We start from the raw sequence: 19,245 nt of genomic DNA, 5'->3' as shown, positions 1-19,245 counted from the left end.
CAGCGAAATAATAATAGATACTCTCTTTGGCGCGTCGCGTTGGTTATATTTGTAGGCGTGTGGAGGTTTTCTAGAAATTTCAGTTTTAAGTAACAATACTGACGCTAACACAAGCGTTTATGTACACACATATTGTTGATTCTTACTCTCGAGAATCTTCTACAACTTTGGAGAAGAAGCGGGAGTTTCGCAATACATGTTTAATAGTATAAGCTATGTATGTTTCTAAATATAAATTGATATTGAAATAAATATATAATAACAAATTCGTTACAATGAAAATCAAGGTTTTATTTATAAGTTACCAGATATGAGCTGAAAAACATCATGTTCCTCACTTTGGAGTCGTGGGTGCATAGTAAACGTGATGGTCAAATCCTACTACACGATTAGACTGAGTTGACTAGTTGCCCTCATGTATCTTTGCGCGAACTTCAAAAACAACATCTTTCAGAAATTAAGTTCTTCACAATATTTTAAAGAAGTTACACTATTTTCCACTAATAGTTCCTAGAGCTCCAATGGGCTATCTCTGCTGTGTCCAAAATCAACGTACCAGCATTTTTATCGCACTTACGTTAAAGCTCAAATCTCAGTTACTGCTACCCGTGGCTACAGTGGCTTAATGTTAAACTTGAGAGCGTGTAACGCTAAAACTTAGGATTCAATCCCTGCGGTGTGCATTGAAACAATAATAGTTGCTGCAGTGAGTTTAGGATTAATTAATTTCTTTTTCCACTCGGTAATGTATAAATCAAAAGATGTATCAAAATTCGAGAAGTAAGATTATATTTTTACTTTCAGTTTTAATTTGGTACTGGGAGATTGACAGTCATTCTTATAACGTATCTACTGCCTAAAGTGCGAGGATTATTTTGTTGTATAGCACGGATTCGAGTCCGGATCGACAGCATCAAGATTCAAAGCTCTACCACAGGGCCAACCCTCGCCACTTTTAATTTTTAAAACAAAATTTATGAGTAAGGTCGTTTGGTTGAAAACCAAACTATTAATTTTCATAATCCATCCAATTGAAGCACAAAATGAAAATAAAAACAATCGCAATTAGAAGCACCCGTTTGAAAGTTGCACTAAAAGTAATTCAAGTAAACAGCAATGATCACAGACAAGCTGTGAAAGAATTACTGCTAACTGTTAAGTAAATAAATGATGCCTTGAAAATTGTAACTTTTTAAAATATGCATTAAATTAAAAGTTCTTAAAAATATCATATTACCTACAGGTTTGTCCAAAAACGTGACATCAGTCAGTTTCTCTTTACAGCCCTGACTTCTGAGATGTTAACCTAAAACCTTAGTTACCCCTTTCAACGTAAAAAACAAACAAACATATTTCTGTCAACAATGTAAAGTTATGTATATTTGGAGAAGGTCTGTTGATTAATTCGAAGGCAGTGCGGTCATAGAAACAGTCTTAAAGCGACCTTGACGTTTATCTAATAGTTGTTAAGTAAACCATGAGTATATTGACAACCACGAGAGAAGAAGAAAAACATTGAGGACGTTGAGAATAATAACTCAACGATCAGTCTCATTCAAATATATACAAGTATCTCTATACATGAGAATGTGATACGATATTTCACACAGATAAACAAAATAGTGTACGCAGTGTGCAAAAATACAGTATTCTATCCAAATTACTACGATGTATGCCGATAATGCCTTAAAAGTTTCAGTCAGAGAATAAAAAAGAACTATTACTGTTGCCCATTTCGAATCGTAACGCTGGGTACACAGAATATCATAAAAAATAAGAAACTATTTGAGGGAATTCCATGGCTTTAGAAACGAGACACCAATTATAGATGACAATCAATACAGGTCGAACAATGACCGGCTACCCATATTAGGTTGAATCAATGCACACACCGAGTATTATTTATATTAAAACATTATATTCTCTCTCTCAAACATAAAGTAGGGATATTTTGCAGATAACTAGAAAGTTAACAAAAATACTGAAATAGTAACCAGAACTTGCACTTAGCGTATCCAGTTTTCTGAAAATTTACACCTAAATGTCATCACTATGCCTATATATGTTTATGAACTTTGACCTAGAGCTCAGGATATTTCGATAGTTCATTTGTTAGGTTTCATTCAACCATTGGCGATGTTTTGGACCTGTTCGTCTCTAGCAATACAAAGCTAGGAAGTGTTTCCTCTAATTTCTCTGTACCCTGGCTGTCGCGCGACCAAATCGAAAGTAAAAAACAAACAAAAAAAGATGTAAATTTCAAGCAGTTTTTATAGTTTAAGTGTCGCTTTGTTACGTCACCGGTATTGTGAAAGGTACTTTTCAGACAAAACAAATAAAAAAATATTAGAATTTATATTATTTAGCTAGGACAAGGCAAAAAAAAAGAGAAAGAAAACAACAAAAAACGCCGATAATCATCGTGTGATTTGAAATGCAAGTAATTGCTAATTCAGCCTACGTTCGTAAATTAACATTTGGTAGTCGTAACTTTATATCTTAACAGTTCACGACATTTTATCTCAATGTGGAGTATATATGGTCTTCGCTGCCAGTAACAGTAGACTCGTACCAATTTTGTCTGCTTAAAATCAGAACTAGTTAAAGTCCTGTGGTCTCCTGGACCTCCCATTAGAAATAGTAATTTTTCTTGCATTGTTAGTACTTGGAGTCACTTTACGAGATACAAAGCATCTCCCAAGAGCATTCTATACATGTTCGATGGAATTTAAGTCTATTGAACATCTCCCACTCTACTCAGTCAGTCTTCTGTTCTTCAAGAAATGTGTCGAACAGCTTAGCACAGTGGGGTTGGGCGTTATAACCTATTAAAGTGAATTGAAGGTAAATTTCTCCAACATATGGCAACACAAAAGAACACAGAATTTGGTCCCTACAATGCCTGGCATTAATGGTACCATTACGCAGGATAAAGAGTTTGGTTCGTTCACCAAAGCTTCTTCCTGACCACAGTAGGCTTCCATTACCGTTACATGCATCACATTATCTAATTGTAGGGTAAAGTACTTCTCATCTGATGAAAGTACATTCCTTCAAAGTTATACTGCGTGGATTTGTTCTTATCATCATTGCAAAACAGCTGTTTTTGTGTCTTTCTGTGAGAAGAAAGCAACTCTTTGGGTATCGTGCATACAGTTTGGCCTTGTATAGTCTGTTTCTGTCCGAAAGTTGCGGCTGCGAAGATATGGCGCAGTCATGGAGCAGGTACCCCTACGATTGCGACGAGTCAAAAACGATAAATAGAGGTCACGTGCTTATGTTGCAGATTATGACTGCCTTGTTCATGTGTCCAAGTAACTGTACCATTAATTTGTAAACGGTTGTACATTCTACTAACGATACCTTGCGACACTTGTAGTCACTTCACAACAGTGTTCTGTGATTGACTGGCTTCCATTCATCCGATAGCTCTCCACATAAGTGAAACATACAAAATTCTTCTTTAAAGTCCAGCAATGGCTTATGAATAATACCACTACATACATCATGAGTTAAATGAACAATCATTTTCACTTCAGATTACATGGCGAATTATCACACATATGTATATGTCTGTTTCACAAATTAATTATGAACTGAGGGATAGGGAATGCGATTGACATGATTTTATGACAGTTGCTTGCCCTGTCATAGTTATAATATTACAAATTGCGATTATCCTTTAAGTTTTTGTTTAGCGCAGTGTTCGATTTCTATTATTTTTGTTAGGCTGCCTGGCACCTCGCACTATATTCACTTATCGCTTCACATCAGAGACTGAATGAAATAACGCGGAATTAACAAAATTGGCAATTCTTGAAATGTTAACCCTATATTATATTTTCCCCCAGTGGGACAGCGGTAAGTTTTCGGATTTACACCGCTAAAATCAGGGGTTTGATTCCCCTCGGTGGACAGATAATTCATTGTGGCTTTGCTATTACAAAAACACATACATACACACATACTTTATTGTATAGATAAAGCACACTGACGCCAAATGTTTTGATGCAAACATTACTTAATAAAATATTTTCTCCTCGGTGATAAGCTTGAAGGGTTATAATGCCAATATTCGAGTTCGATCCATACTGTGGACACAACGCAGATAGTCCATTGTGCAGCCCTGCGCTTTAAACAAAAACAGAAAAAAAAAATCTTATGCTTATTATATCTCCTTCTTCACGAGTTCTCACAATATTCTTTGTGATGTTTTTATTATCTCTATTGCTATCTATTTTTTATAATGTAATGAACTTCTTACACAACATACTGTACTTGTCTGTTAAGGCTATAGCATATATATATACAGTATTAATACAACATTGCTAAGTTACACCAGATCCAGTGATCAGAACAATCTTCTCACTCAACATATAAGGTTTGAATGACGTACATTACAGAAGTTTGTTTCCTTTAAAAAGAGAAAAATAACCAATGTTTACATTTTGAGCTGCTTGTAGTTAATAGACTGATGAAAATAAATGTGATTTCACTGCTGTTACAGAAGTGTTGATGATAGACAATTCTAAGCTTTACTGTTTTCCAGGATACCCCCTGAAAGCCGCTTGTTACAAAAAAAGTAATGAAAGTGTACAAGTAATGTTGTTATGTGGACGAAAAAGAAGAAAGCCATCAAGCTTCAAAATTCATGGATGCTTAATGTCTCTCATTTTGGAGTGACAAATCAGTGAACGTGCGGCAGGAGGTTAAGTAAAATGTAAGAACATTGTATACTGTATAGTATCCAATGTCAAATGTGTAGAATTAAAGATATACAGTATTAGTTCTGATAATTTTGCCTTTATTTTATCTTGATCAGCATTCCAAACGCTTCTTAGAGTGCACAATATAAAAAAGTAACATATGAGCTTTTTCCTTCACAAAAACCAAACAAACAAGTAATTTATCGAATACTCTGTGAAGAGATAATACGAGTAGCTTGATATATTATAGTTCACTATGAGAACTTTCTGGAACATCTGGTATTATAGCTTTCGTAGATGTTTTTATTGGCATCTGTCTTGTCTCTTTTAATTGACTTTAATGAAGTTATTTGTCTATTTTTTGGATCATTAAAACAAATACAGAACCTTGCTTGTTTTTCATATGCAATATTTTACGTAACATTTACCCCTTTCTCCTTGTTTAACGATACTATAAATATATTTTTTCTTTTAATTACAACAGAAACAAAATACTTCATATTAACTAACAACGTCATTTCTACAATGCCCTATATATATATATATAATAAAATGTAAAAAACTATAACGAATTTTCATAAATTTTGTTTATTAGGCAATTTCTTATCTTCAGTCGCTACTTTTCGGTGTTTTTGTGCTTCGATGGTAAACTTTAGTTTAATATAAATTATACTAAAATATGCGCCAAATAATATCTATAATATGTCATGAAAATAAAGCACTTGAGTTTATATTGTTTTTCCAAGCACTAGGGAGTGTGAGAATACGAGTTTTCTAGTAGAGAGAGAACTTAATAACTACGTGTGATGTAAACATTTATATACGTAACTTTATTCATTTCTAATACTCTCTTTAACATCGCCATGAAAAATAACTAAACTAAGGAGGTTTAAAAAAAAATATAAAATAATAGTTTTTCTTAGTAAGCGAATGGACTTTGCCTATTGGATACAAAAACACAATAAATCAACTATTAAACGAAGTCGCTTCCAAGTGCTTCTATGTAATACATTATATTATCAAATTGGATTATATGAAAACTGTACTTACTATTTTAAGTTCTAACTGAAGAACGAACCTCTCTTCGAATGAAACAAACAACCTTCTACCAGAATTGTAACATCAACCTTACAGCTGATTCCGTTCTTGGCTTCTCCGTTCACTCAGCTGTTCTCGCAATTTCACCAATTCTTCGAGAAGCTATGTGAAGAAAGTGGAGATCAGTGGCACATAGTAGACTATATGGTATCTTCTGAAATACTCTATGTGGTGTTGCATTGGTTGCTACACGAGGTTATCCACTTATAGAAAAACATTTTGGCTGCTTTACAAAACAAATCAAACTTTTTATAATTCTGTAGAAACAAACGAAGAGTGTTTATGTTTACATGATGCAACTCGGTAGACGAAACCAACAACTGTGACCTTACACAAGAGTTGTTTGTTTTGCTTTCTGAGTGTTCAAAACGTTTCTCTTTCAGCTTACTTTACAAATAATTTAATAGAGTACTTATTACATTTTCGAAATTTTAGATGTTTGTTCATTAAAAAATACATATAAAATATCTCATGCAACATAACAAAAACTTATCAAATTTTAACTTCGATCTTTTTCACTTGACCTAATGCAACGTCGATAGTGATGACTCCAATATAAAACAATAAAGAGAAGAGGATCCTTGTTGAATCCTCAGTCCACATCTGATGTGATAGTAAATATGTATAAAAAATCAACATTTGTATGTTTTAGAACAAAGCCATATTGGGCTATCTGCTGTGTCCACCGCAGGGAATCGAACTCCGCATTTTAGCGTTGTAAGTGCGTAGACTTACGGCTGTCCCACCGGAGTGCAAAAATCAATAATGTGCTAAAGAAATATCTATAGTTTAAGTGATTTTGAGATATATTTGTTTCTTGGTTGATTGTTAAGCACAAAGCTAAGTCATGTACTATCTGTGTTCTGTCCACTGCAGGTACCGAAACCCGGTTTTTAGCGTTATAAACCCACATACTAGCCGTTGAGCCATCGAAGTGGGGGTGGGGGCTTAAGAGATTTAAAGCCTTGAAAACTTCCCCCTTTCTTGCATGGAAGTTTCTGTGGATAAAACGGAGAAAATATGCACGTTGTTTTTGTTATTTCCTCCAACAACAGGAAATGAGAGTTTTAGTTCTTAACTCGCTATAATCTCGTTTCAGTAACTCTCTACTTCTAAACATCCATGCATATTTAGATATCACTAGAAATTTATGTTTGTATTTTTCACCTTTAACCGGGACAACATGCTCTAGACCCCATCAAGAAGCCACCCCATCGATCCTAAATAAAAATCCTAGATTAGCCCCTGAAGTAACTTGTTTGAGTTCATTTTAAAACTTTTAGATTTATCGCAGTAAAATATAAAACTTTTCGTGTTACTTGGCAATCTTATGATTGCTATAAAGAACATCAAATAAAATAAAGAAATAATTGATAGACGTGAAACGGCAATAACTAAAATCTTACAGAATACTACATTTCTTAAGAGCTGTTGACTATCGATGCAGGGCCAGGGGTGTTCGGACTGTGAATCTGAGAGTTCATGATTTATATCTCGTTGCTTCAAAAACCAGTTCGAACATTGGAGCTGTCGGTACGATATAAAAGTGACAATCAAATCCCACTATTCGAACAGACAAACATTGGTCGTGGACACTGTTCTCTACTGCCTACCCTCTAGTCTATGAATTCAAAATTACGGCTGTGCACATATAACCCTTCTGTAGTTTTGCGCGATAACTCTAAGCAGCAAGCAAACAACCATTGATTGTTAGATATGATCACTCTTTTCATTCATTGAACTCAACTACAGTAAGATAAAAATCCTTATAGTCTTTTATGTGCTATTTGGGACTGGTTTACATCGTAATATATGTATTTAAGTCGTTGAAGATTTTTTTATACTTATTTCAGGCAAATTTTATAAATTTATACTTGGAAAGAAAATAAACTTTAAATGAGTAGAGTCAGTCATGTAATGTCACGTCTAACTAATTCGTCTATTTTATTTCATCTTTCTATCATTACATGAAACATCCATACCTGAATAGGAAATGGTTCACAAAATTTATATATATATTTTTTTTCCGTAACCTCACTAATGTTGAAGTAGTTAGAAGTGTGAAAAGTGCTAAGAACAGATAAATTCCATATTTTAATGTATTCGAATAAAACATGAGTATACAGTAATGAACATGCTTATGTAAGCACAGAATCGGTACACATACAGGAGTTACAAACAACGAGTAATGGCAACTAGTTGATGAATTTATTAATAGTACAAATCATTATAACAAAAATCACAAAAGGAAAGCGAATAATTTGTACTATACACCAGTAATTTACATGCTAGTTCTTTACTTTATACAAAGCATTATTGTTTTCATACTGCTATACAGGTCCTTATTTACTCAATACAATTCAACCAAGTTTTCTGGTCGCTTTTCGACGTTCTCAGTTTTTACATAAGTCTATACCATCTTATGAATGTTCACAACGGGACTTTGTGCAGGTTAAGCAATGTTTTTGAGTCTTCTTTCGATTTCTTTACCATGAAGATATTATTTCATATCATTCGATATATGCTTGGAATCACTGTCTTGCTGCAAGATGACTCTCTACAAGGTGAGACATGTTCCCGAGGGAATAGCATGATGGATCGAAGTCTTCCTTAACTGTCAGGAGTCTGGGTGCCATCAATTTTGTCAAACTGTTTCAGCTCTAAAATTACAAACTGTTATTGATTGTTATAGAAAAATTCTAACTTGGATTCATCTGTAAAAGAACTCGAATGTTCAGCTTTACTTATTCCACTGTTTTTGGTTTGGTTATCTCCTCTCAGCAGTGATTTTTGAGCAGGTACACCTCCGTTGAGACCCTTTACCTCTTCATTCTAATGAATATTATATTATTCTCGAGGCCTGACATGGCTTCATGGAGAACATGCTCTCCCCTTTTGGCCGTGGGGGCGTTACAATGTGTCGGTCAATACCACTTTTCGGTGAGAGTGGCCAAATATTTGGCTGTAGATGGTGTTAACTAGTGCTTTCCCTCTGATCTATCACTTCTAAATTAGTGACGGTTAGCGCAGACAGCCCTAGAGTAGCATTGCGCAAAATTCAACAAACTCTTCTCAATGTAATATTCATAAATGTATTTACAACAAAGTCGTAGGCAAGATCTGTATCGACTGTCTTTTATTTCATAAATAACAACCCTGAGATACTTAACGTCACTTTTGGAGTTTCGGTGTCATACCTCTACCACTTATATTATGAACAGTTCCAGTTTCACGTACTTTTTGGTTACATCTGTCTACTCAAAAACACCTTAGGTACGAATAAAAGGCGCGGCCAAAAAAGGAGTGAGCGTGCGACATAAAGGAATGAAATAAAAATTCGAGACCAAACTGATAGCGACACTTAGAGCATTGATAAGAATTTTACTGTATATATTCGTTCATTGGTTAACCAAACCGCGTTTTTCGTTCAACTTGGGGCATTATGGTGGGTAAAACAAAATACGCGACCTAGCTAACCAATGAATGAATATTTGCTGTAAAACTTTTATGAATACTACAAGTGTAGCTACCAGTTTGGCTGCCAATTTTAATTCCATTCCTTAAAGTCACACGCTCAATCCTTTTTGGTCGCACCTTTTTTCACACCTAAGGTGTTTTTGATTAGATATCACGACTTTTTGTCAATACACACCAACAAACTACAGCAAATAAGAAAGTGACACTCGATAATAACCAACATTACATTAGCTTTAGGATCGTCGCAACCTTATTATTCGGAACACATTTTTACTTTACAGAAACCAACCAGATTCTTTAAAATGTCTGGTGGTAGTTTTTCCTCTTTAAAACAGTGTTAATAACGTCCTATATAGTTACGCCATGGACTCTAGATTAACAGTTTATTGTCATCACCCGCATGCACTCGGTACAGCCGAATCAAGCATCGTTACTTACGTTAATTGCTGAAGCTAATATCACGTGACGTTAAACGCTCTTTAATTAGGATAATTTCATAAAATTTAGTAAGTTTGTACTGAAAAGTTGGCAGTCAATAATCAATAATAACCGTCCACCCATACGATTTTTTTATAACTTGAGCTAAACATTGCTAATATAGTTAGCTTGCCCTAACCAATACTTATGTATGTGCATGTCATTTCACCCTATATTTTTGCTATTATAAATCAGCCTTCTTTAATCCGAAAGACAAAAACTAAAATCACTCCACTGTTACTCTTACATGAAGCTGCTGTACAAATTTTAGACCGATGGCTCCCGTGAATTTTTGTGTAAGTGTGCACAAAAATTTGGTCAAATTTGAGTGATTTTTGTTGAATAACTTTGTACGTGTGGCTTATATTTTGATCAAATTTTACACGTAATTGTAGGTTATAAATATCTATCAGTGTACCAAATTTGAAAAAAGTCCATAAAAGTTAAGTATGTTTTTCTATCAAATAAAGTTTCCGTACTTTCAGTGAGAAGAAAAAAGTAAATCAAAATTGCAGATTTTATATCTCGTGTATTTCTTAAGGGGTTGCCTTGAAATTTGGTATGTGAAGTAAGGGTCCAGTAGATATATATATATATGAAACTACATATATATACACACACACACACACGTTAAGAATATCACCCTCTGTCGTATAAATAATAGCTCGCGTGTTTTTGAATATGTTCACAATGTGATATGCAAGGCACCAACCACCATTTATATTGGCTTTTTTTTGCCTAATAGCAATTTGTATTAGTCCATCAATTATGAAAAAAAATCCTGGTACCATCGCCAGTTGTGCACTGAATCATTGCATGAAAATTTTATCACCGTGAGTCGTCAATTAAGGAATCAAACAGAGGTCAAAAATAAGACTATAACATTGGCTACTTAACCTCTAGATTTTTTAAAAAGTATACCAAATTTCAAAGAACGCGTTTTTGATGATACTGCTATTCCATGAGGTAGTGTCTTTAAAAAAAAAATTATAAAAACCACTTGAAATATATATTTTTTAGAAAATGTGAATGAGTTTTAGTTAAAAAAACAACAACAAATCAGCATCTTTTATACATATTTACTAGTCTAATTTTCCTAAGAAAGAATTAAAAAAGAGGATATTTGAGTATTCCAAATATGTGAAGTAAAGTTGAGTTTTTTTGGAATACGTGAGAATCGTTCCACTTATTTTTATTTCGCAGCGCCATCTGTACAACTGTATATAAAGTTCAGCAGATTGTTCACATTCATCTTCTGTCTTTTTCGTTTTTACACTCAGGTGCGCAAAACTTTTCTGCCTAAGCCATTAAAAATTTCAAACCCATTAAAAATTGGAGTACATCATTATTCAAGAACGTTCTAAGCGCAAATAAATAAAATGGAGAATAAATTTCACGTCGATCAAAATAAAAATCTCACTTATTGAATATAGGGTACTAAAAATCAATATGAAGGCAAAAATTTATCATTCGATTCACCACTTGTAACTGAGTTATACCCGCTTCGGGGAATTCCACCCTTTACTAGTCACCTTGGACAAGGGAAACTCAACCAGACAACACTAGGCTTCATATAGAGGTAAACTCTGGTATATGAATGTTTTTGTTTACAGCAGTGAACCTATATTTGAAGAATACGTCGCATTTGTGCTACTATATTTTCCTCGACTGAATGAGCTAAGATTAATAAGCTAAATTCTATCTGTTTTTCAAATCCTATATAAATATAGGTTCGCTGTGGTGAGTAAAAGACAGATAAAAACACCATACACTTAAACATAGAGTGTTTGTCCGAATGCGCCCTATATATTTTTCTAAAACTCAGTTTCATGAATCAACTAAACTAAGAAGGATTTTCTTACTCTGATTATAACTATCTATAAAGGATGTATTAACTGACGTAAATCTTTAGTTCATATTTCATTTCATAGAAGTATATGTATCTTGGAACTTAAATATACACATTAGTGTAATGAAACATCATAGTTATTCTCGAACAGTACATATTATATAATAATTTCATGACTGAAAATCAATGCGGCTGAATGTCACGGAAAAGCAATTATTTGTAAAAATATCATGATAACTCGCTGTTATCATGAGCGAAAGGTCATACAATATTGGTTTCTGGTGTGAGATTTTGTACAAGCAAAACAAACCCATTATGTAATTTGTATTTATGTAAAAGCTGCTAAGGCTATCTGCTGTCGTCTTTAATTAATTTACTACTGATCAGATTCAGCAGCATCCTATTAATCACCAATCCGCGCCAATGGATTGACTGCCACTCTTGTAATGCACTCACAGTTTAAAATGCAGGGAATATTTTGTGGTTTTGCACACGTTCGAACCCGGCTCTCCAGCTCTGACATCCTCAGCTCTAGTATAGGGCCAATCCAAAACCCATATGAAACATTTTCCAGTTATTTTTTGACACCTGTCACATTTTAACATTTATTCATGGAGTATCAATACAAATATCTTAAACAAGCGTTCTTACTACTATGAAATACAATCATTTTATACTTTCAGCAATGGCACATGATTACCAACTTGAATGTTATAAGCTCAAAAAAAGGAGTTTGACAGCAAACACACACACACACACACAAAACAACAGAATTTCCACAACTCCCGATGATATATGCGTTTATCACCTGCCATAGAAATTGTCAATCTTGAACAAGAAAAAACTTAAATAAAATCAAAGATAGCAGTTGTTTGAAATGCAAATTATTCCTAAACGACTTTTGTTGTCATGTTTTTCTAAACACACCAGCACAAACATATATACTAGAAGCACACACAATAGTAAACTGAATTATACCATTCATATTTTCAACTACTGTCAATAAGTAATAAGTAAAATATAACTCCACGTTATATAATATTTATACAAAAATTTAACCTATTTTGGAAGAATATTAAAGAGCTGGCAAGCTCTATGTCCAACAAAAACATTGAAACCCAACACGCCATCTGTAGGGAAATTTTAAGAAATATAATTAAAAATCTAAATCTAAGTTACAGAAGGAATTAGTTTATGATATATTCACAACTCTCTTCTTTATCTTGAATCCGTCTACAGGCTAATTTAACTTTAAAATTTAATTTAAAATCAACATTTATAGTGACACGGTGCGGTTTCACAGAATCGCGATCCTAAGTCCATACGCCACACTACAAACTACCCAAACAAACAAAAAGATTTAAATAGGTGTACAACATTTTACAAATCTATATTTAGTAAAGGTTAACATCATAATGTGCAATAGATACAATACACTTCACAATAATCACACTATACATCAAGTATAATAATTTAGTGCATCATTACCGTGGTACACAGAACATATCACATGTCGCATGCCTACGGATAGGAATTTTGAAGGCTTGAGCCCAAGATGTATGGCTGTACAAGCTCTTCGTTCTCAGATGTGGACGCATTATGCAAGTGGCAGTTAATCTCATTATTTGGCTAAATGTAGCTATCTGTTGCTGTTGACTGGTCAGAAGCTCAAAATTAGTTATTTCTATTCCTGAACCTTGCCATTCAACTTGAAAATACCAAAATATCGATCACTATAAATATAAAGCAAATGTTTAAGAACTGCGATATAATAAGCCAAATATTGGGAAAAAAATCATAAAAGTAAATGTAAATATCAGACTAAATTCAACTGGAAGGTATCAAGGAATTATTTTAAAGTCAAAATACAAGAGTAAAGGTGGACAATTGTATATAGTAATTAAAAGTCTGGATACAAAAATAAATTAAAATTGTGATAAACTTGTAAACAGAAAATTAAAACAAACAAACAAAAAGACTAAAGTCATGATAAAATAAAGCTATTTGAATAAATTTATGAAAGAAAATTGGAATTTACAAGAAAAAAACAGGTAAAACAAAAATACTACTAAAATTTAGATTAAATTAAATCAATCGGAAGTAGATTAAAAAGAAACCAAACTAAAACATTGTAAATGAGCAAAAAGGAAATGGTTTATATGTTTTTGAGCACAAAGCAACACAATGGGCTATCTTTGCCTACTTACGAGTGTCAAAACCTGGTCTTCAGCGGTGTGAGCCCTCAGATTTATTGCTGAGTCACTGGGAGGCGAAATAGAAATGGAAAAGGGAAATATGCACACATCTAACATCAAATTTAGAAAATACATACACCGTGGCAACTTCATTTTATCATTAACATCAGGTTCTCCAGAGCAGCTGAAGACTTATTGCCTTCTGGATCTGGCCAACAGATCTTTCTTTGTTCGTATTAGCTCTTTTCTGCACTGGTTCATCTTTTAGGCCTAACTCTTACTACTTTTCATGTTGTAGAAAGGCTAAAGGCTATGTACACGTCACTGCCTGAACCTGTCGGTAATGACATCGTGTCTCAAAGTTAATATGTTTAGATTTTCTAGCACTTTGACACTGTTACCACCAATAACTCCATGGTCTTGCCTGAAATAGCTACAGCCATTGATTTGGTGATTATCCAACCAGTAGATGTTGTTTCTCCAGTCCTTACCTTTTTCGTCATTTCCCAAGTCGTCTTTAAGAAATTATATAACTTAGAGTTATTTATTTCCAAAAACATTTAATTTAGTTTGGGAAATCGGTGATTCTGTCAGGAGCTGAATGATATTTTATTCCGTTAACGCCATTGGTGAGTGCTAAATAAGGAAGCGAGGGAACGCGTTTTGAAAGTGTTACTATGATGAGTATGTATTACGTCACCAATACATAAAAACACATATTTCGGAAATAGTAGCCGTAAATTATAATTGTAATTGAAATCTATGTTTGAAAATGTTACAATAAAAATTAATTTCCTCTCACCTTAAACTTTTGAATTCCTAGATAACTTATTAACAGAACTTCCAAACTTGATCTATAGTGAGTTCCTTGGACTTAGCTGCTCTTGTTCACGTAGCAATTGTTGAACGATGACACCTAAGTCATTTGTATCCATAGTCGGATTCGTTAGAAATAGTGAGGTAACAACACAACTGGTTATCGCCATCTCCAAGCACACCTCTCGATTGGCCGGTCGTCTTCACTCTTTAGTCTGCTGGAGTGTCAATGGTTCTTAATTTTCAGCTGAAATGTGTGCAGAAAAAGAAGTTAGATGTTGGCTGCAGCACATCCTTCTTAATGGACTGGGCTTTTCTACTTTTACTGTGTTCTCGAATGTGATTATGATGAAGAATTTTGGGAATTCATTGAATTATTTATCCTTTGAAAATTGATACAATCCTCGATGCTGATAACTGGTACTCAAGCAGTAGCGCAGCTTGTTAAAATCACAAAGCAAGATGGTCAAAGGGCCAATTTTGCAAATGAGAGTTGGATAATAATTGGGCTATTTAGACCGTGATGTAAGAAGTGCAGTTAGCAGCAAAGGGTTGAAGTTTTGAAATATTCTGTGTTGTAGTTATACTTTCACAAGTACAGTATGAGCCAATATATATATGGTAATAAAATAGAAATTCAAACATATGTGATGTTCTGAAAGGGTACCACCCTCACCTTTGAACCACACTGTTGGAATCAGGCTTCTGAAAGGTAACCAAACTATCTAAACTCTCTGCTGGACCATTGCTAGTTATGTTAGCTCATATAATTTAGCTTATTTTCTACATCTCATACATTCATAAGCAATAATCAATGGGTTTGTTGCCATTGCAATGTAATAAAGTAATATCCATGTAAAGCAAAGAAAAAGAAGCAAACACAAGTGAGTAAATAAAACAAAATATTTATTCACAGACAAGCAAAGTGTAGCCGAAGCCTTAACTTTTACTAGCTGGCCTTCAAGTTCTGTATGTAACAAATTTCTGGCTGCATGGATCAGGTCAGAATAAAAACAGCTAAACAATACAAAGACAAGAGCAAGAATAATGAAAATATCATAAATTCAAGTCAAACCAAAGTTCAGAGTAGTGTTCCACAATTGTAGATTACCTCAACGATCACTGCTATTACACATTCAGGGGGGATAGGGTAATCTCTATCTCATATCAACCTGTACAACTCCGTGTATAAATTCTTAGATCGAGTATCACCTCTCTTCAGGAGGATAACGCACAAACAGAGTCAAGTAAACAAAAGCTAAGAAAGGCCATTGTGGTATGTAGTCATTGTCTAAGCAAAAGGGTTAACACAAGTTTACGAACTTTCATAACCTGTTTATAAGGATGCTAACTAACTATATGTACAACACTTACATATATATATATATATATATGAAAGTTTATAAAACTTTAACTGAATATATCTAAATAAGAATACATTATTTCAATTATTGAAGGGAGAAAAGTAACAGTTCTTTCAATTGAAAACAAAATCTTTCCTATTCCTTATCTCTGAATTTTACAAGGCCCAAACCCTAAACTTTATACGTTATAAGGCCACATTTTCAAGTTACTTAACAAGACTACAGTTCCAGTAGACAGTGAATCAGGACACTTACATGTTTACGAGAGAAATTACCTTTATTCCATCAAAAAGGCTCCACAAAGCTAAAATAATAAAATGAATAAACCTGACATGGTCTGGTGGTTATGACGACCGACTCACATTCTGTGGGTTGCGAGTTAAAATTCATCACTACAGTTGTTGGCCCTTTCAGCCGTGGAGGCATTATTATGTAAACATCAATCTCACTATTCGATCAGAGTAGCCAAAGAATAGACGATGGGTGGTGTTGACTTTTTGTCTTTCCTTTCGTCTATCACTTTTAAATTAGGAATAGCTAGTGCAGCTAGCCCTCGAGTAGCTTTGCGCGAAATTACAAAAACAAACAAATTATACGAATAAAATGTAAAATAAGCTAACAAATGAAAATAGAAAAAATTAAGATACAGGGCTACCTATGATTGTTGCAAACATTAAAAAAGGTAAACAAATAACAAAATCATCTGATTACTGAATTAAATACAATTTTGAAATGAATTGAAATACATCATAAAATAAAACTGTGTATAATACAAACTTAAGAAAATAGAAAGTTAACTGGAATGTTTCCAAAAGGTATGAATACAGTTCAAAACTAATCAAGATGCAGTGTGAAAAAAATATAATACAATACAAAAATACAAATTCAAAGTACAAAATAATAAAAACAGTTTTCGTAAAACTGAAGCCATTTATCATATTTAAAACATGGACCACTGGTCTGGCTGCTGTCACGTGCTTCTCAGGTGACTGAGTTTCCCCAAATCCTTACCATCAGCTTCAAGAAACAGACATGAATGACCACCAGCAAAAAAATGTCATTTTCATCTGAATCTGAAAATGCATTTGACAGTCTGTGCTGGTCATTCAACCAAACTATCAAACTGAGGATGAAATGGGGAGATGCAGACTTTCATTACACTCGACACAATCCTGTAAGTAACTGGCTATTGAAGTCGTTCCTTGATCCATTTGAATCTATTCGGGTGCTCCAAATAATGCTATCCATTGTTTATAACATCAGCAATGTAATTTGCTAATGCATTAACCAAAGGATAAGATTCAGCCCACTTGGTGAAGTGATCAATACCAACCAGCATATATTATTTGTTTCAGGCAGATGATCAGTAAGTAACTGGTTATTGAAGCCGTTCCTTGATCCATTTGAATCTATTCGGGTGTTCCAAATAATGCTATCCATTGTTTATAACATCAGCAATGTAATTTGCTAATGCATTTACCAAAGGATAAGATTCAGCCCACTTGGTGAAGTAATCAATACCAACCAGCATATATTGACTATATATCTTTGTTTCAGGCAGATGATCAGTTATATCTATATCAATTCTCTCTAGATGTGAACGTACACCTCTCTGTCAAGGTTATCCTTGATGGGCAGGTTTCTTCTTAGGAAAGTAGCCAGAAAAAACACTTCTGCACATTTACAATGATGCGTGACATTTGCTGGTGCACTTCAGTCCTTCCATTTTGCAAAGTCGAAATTACTTCTTGCTTTTTAATTCTGGGGACCACTAGTTGCAACATGGGTCGGTAGCTACATTTATTGGCTCCTAACAATGGTACAAAACACCACCATACACTCATAAGTGACTCTACATGTGGCAGATGTTATATGCATGAGTAACATTTGCTGGTTTGTGATATTTTCACTTCCTGACAAGTAGAACTAAAGTATGTCTGGGCCCTTCAGTTACTTTCCTTAAATGTCCTGACATTTGTGGTGTCTATCCATAAATAGAATTGCCACTGCTTGGCTTGTATGGCTCAAATCATAGGATTTGATATGCAAAAAATAATGAGATTAACTCGACTCAAAATGGAGACCCCTAAGACAATGTTCACAATGTAAAAACTCTTTATTTCCAAAAAATAACACAACACAAGTAGGTAATAAGTAAAACATAAAACTGATTCTATACTCATGGTAGGTACACTTGCTGAACGATGGTTAACGTAAATGGCTGGAATTTTGCTGTTGTCAAGGGCAACTTTTAAAGTTTATTTTTCTGACCGAATTTACTTCGTCTGGAAATCTGAATTCCTTTAAACTGTAAGTCTGACCAGAAAGCTCGTTTATTCCTAGCAGTAACCAGTAGCTGTAGTATGCATGCAAACAGTCTGCGACGTTTCTATTACCCTAATTAACTTCCTGGTCAGCTGCTTTTGAAGTCCAGACTAGGAAGTTAGAAAACCCAGCAATTATGTGTAAAAGATGGAAGAATCCCGTATTGGAAATGTACCAGTAATGTGGCAAGTTTAGGTTGGGCATTCAAGTTCAGTTACGACTTGAAACAAAGTACAGTCACCTGTCTAAGAGTTTGGAAAATTAAGATAAAATCTAACCTATAGAAGGTTTAGTCTATGACACAAAGTTATCACAACACTTCCACAAATAGACAACCGTTCATAGATGTACAAAATGCAAAAGGCTGGACTAAACGTTAGCCGTGATACTAGATTTTGGCATTATGCATTCTTTCGACTACTTTTGTATGCTAGCTTAATTTACAATGATCTAATAAATACAAAAGCTAAACCATTGGATAACATTGCTTTAAGTAAAAAAAAAAAAAAAAGAAGTCATAAATAGCATTTTACTCTTTATAAATTGTAGAGCATTTTGAATTTCTAAATTGTTTTTTTAAAATTAAACCTTAAAACTGCTAAAATATATTCCGACAGGTCTCAGTTTTAATACAAAATTCGCAAACCTTTATTCTGATTTTTGTATTAAACACTACAGTAATGCGACAAGCAGGTTCAAACACTATCAGTAATTATACATATTGTTACGTCTCCGTTTGTTAATTGATTTTCCGTAACTTCGTACCGACGAAACTTAAGCGACACAAGTCTTTACTTAATAAAACTGGTTTATTCTTTCCGAATACAACTTAACCGATACACTCAACAATCGCGCTAAACAAACGCTATAGCAACGAACGTCAATAATACTCCGACCGCAGATCAATTACTCACTATCTACCCACACATTACATTCCC

The 19,245-nt window shown here is 34.0% G+C and overlaps 1 protein-coding gene across 4 annotated transcripts in view; it reads right to left on the bottom strand.

Moving 5' to 3' along the window:
- The window catches only part of LOC106478427 (monocarboxylate transporter 9-like), a 44,587-nt gene that overhangs the window by 23,523 nt on the left and 1,819 nt on the right, over positions 1-19,245 (bottom strand). For 2 of the 4 annotated variants that reach the window (XM_022382018.1, XM_022382016.1), the window contains exons 2-3: positions 14,605-14,865; positions 5,757-5,906 (exon numbers count right to left, since the gene is read on the bottom strand). The gene's annotated coding sequence lies outside the window, so the exon portion shown is untranslated. The remainder of the gene's footprint in view (positions 1-5,756; positions 5,907-14,604; positions 14,866-19,245) is intronic. The other 2 variants (XM_022382017.1, XM_013938969.2) reach the window with 1 other exon arrangement.

This window comes from Limulus polyphemus, unplaced genomic scaffold, assembly GCF_000517525.1.
Source record: "Limulus polyphemus unplaced genomic scaffold, Limulus_polyphemus-2.1.2 Scaffold210, whole genome shotgun sequence".
Classification (NCBI taxonomy): Eukaryota; Metazoa; Arthropoda; class Merostomata; order Xiphosura; family Limulidae; genus Limulus; species Limulus polyphemus.
The sequence above is the reverse complement of the archived record's forward strand: the minus strand, read 5'-3'. Positions and strand labels throughout refer to the sequence as shown.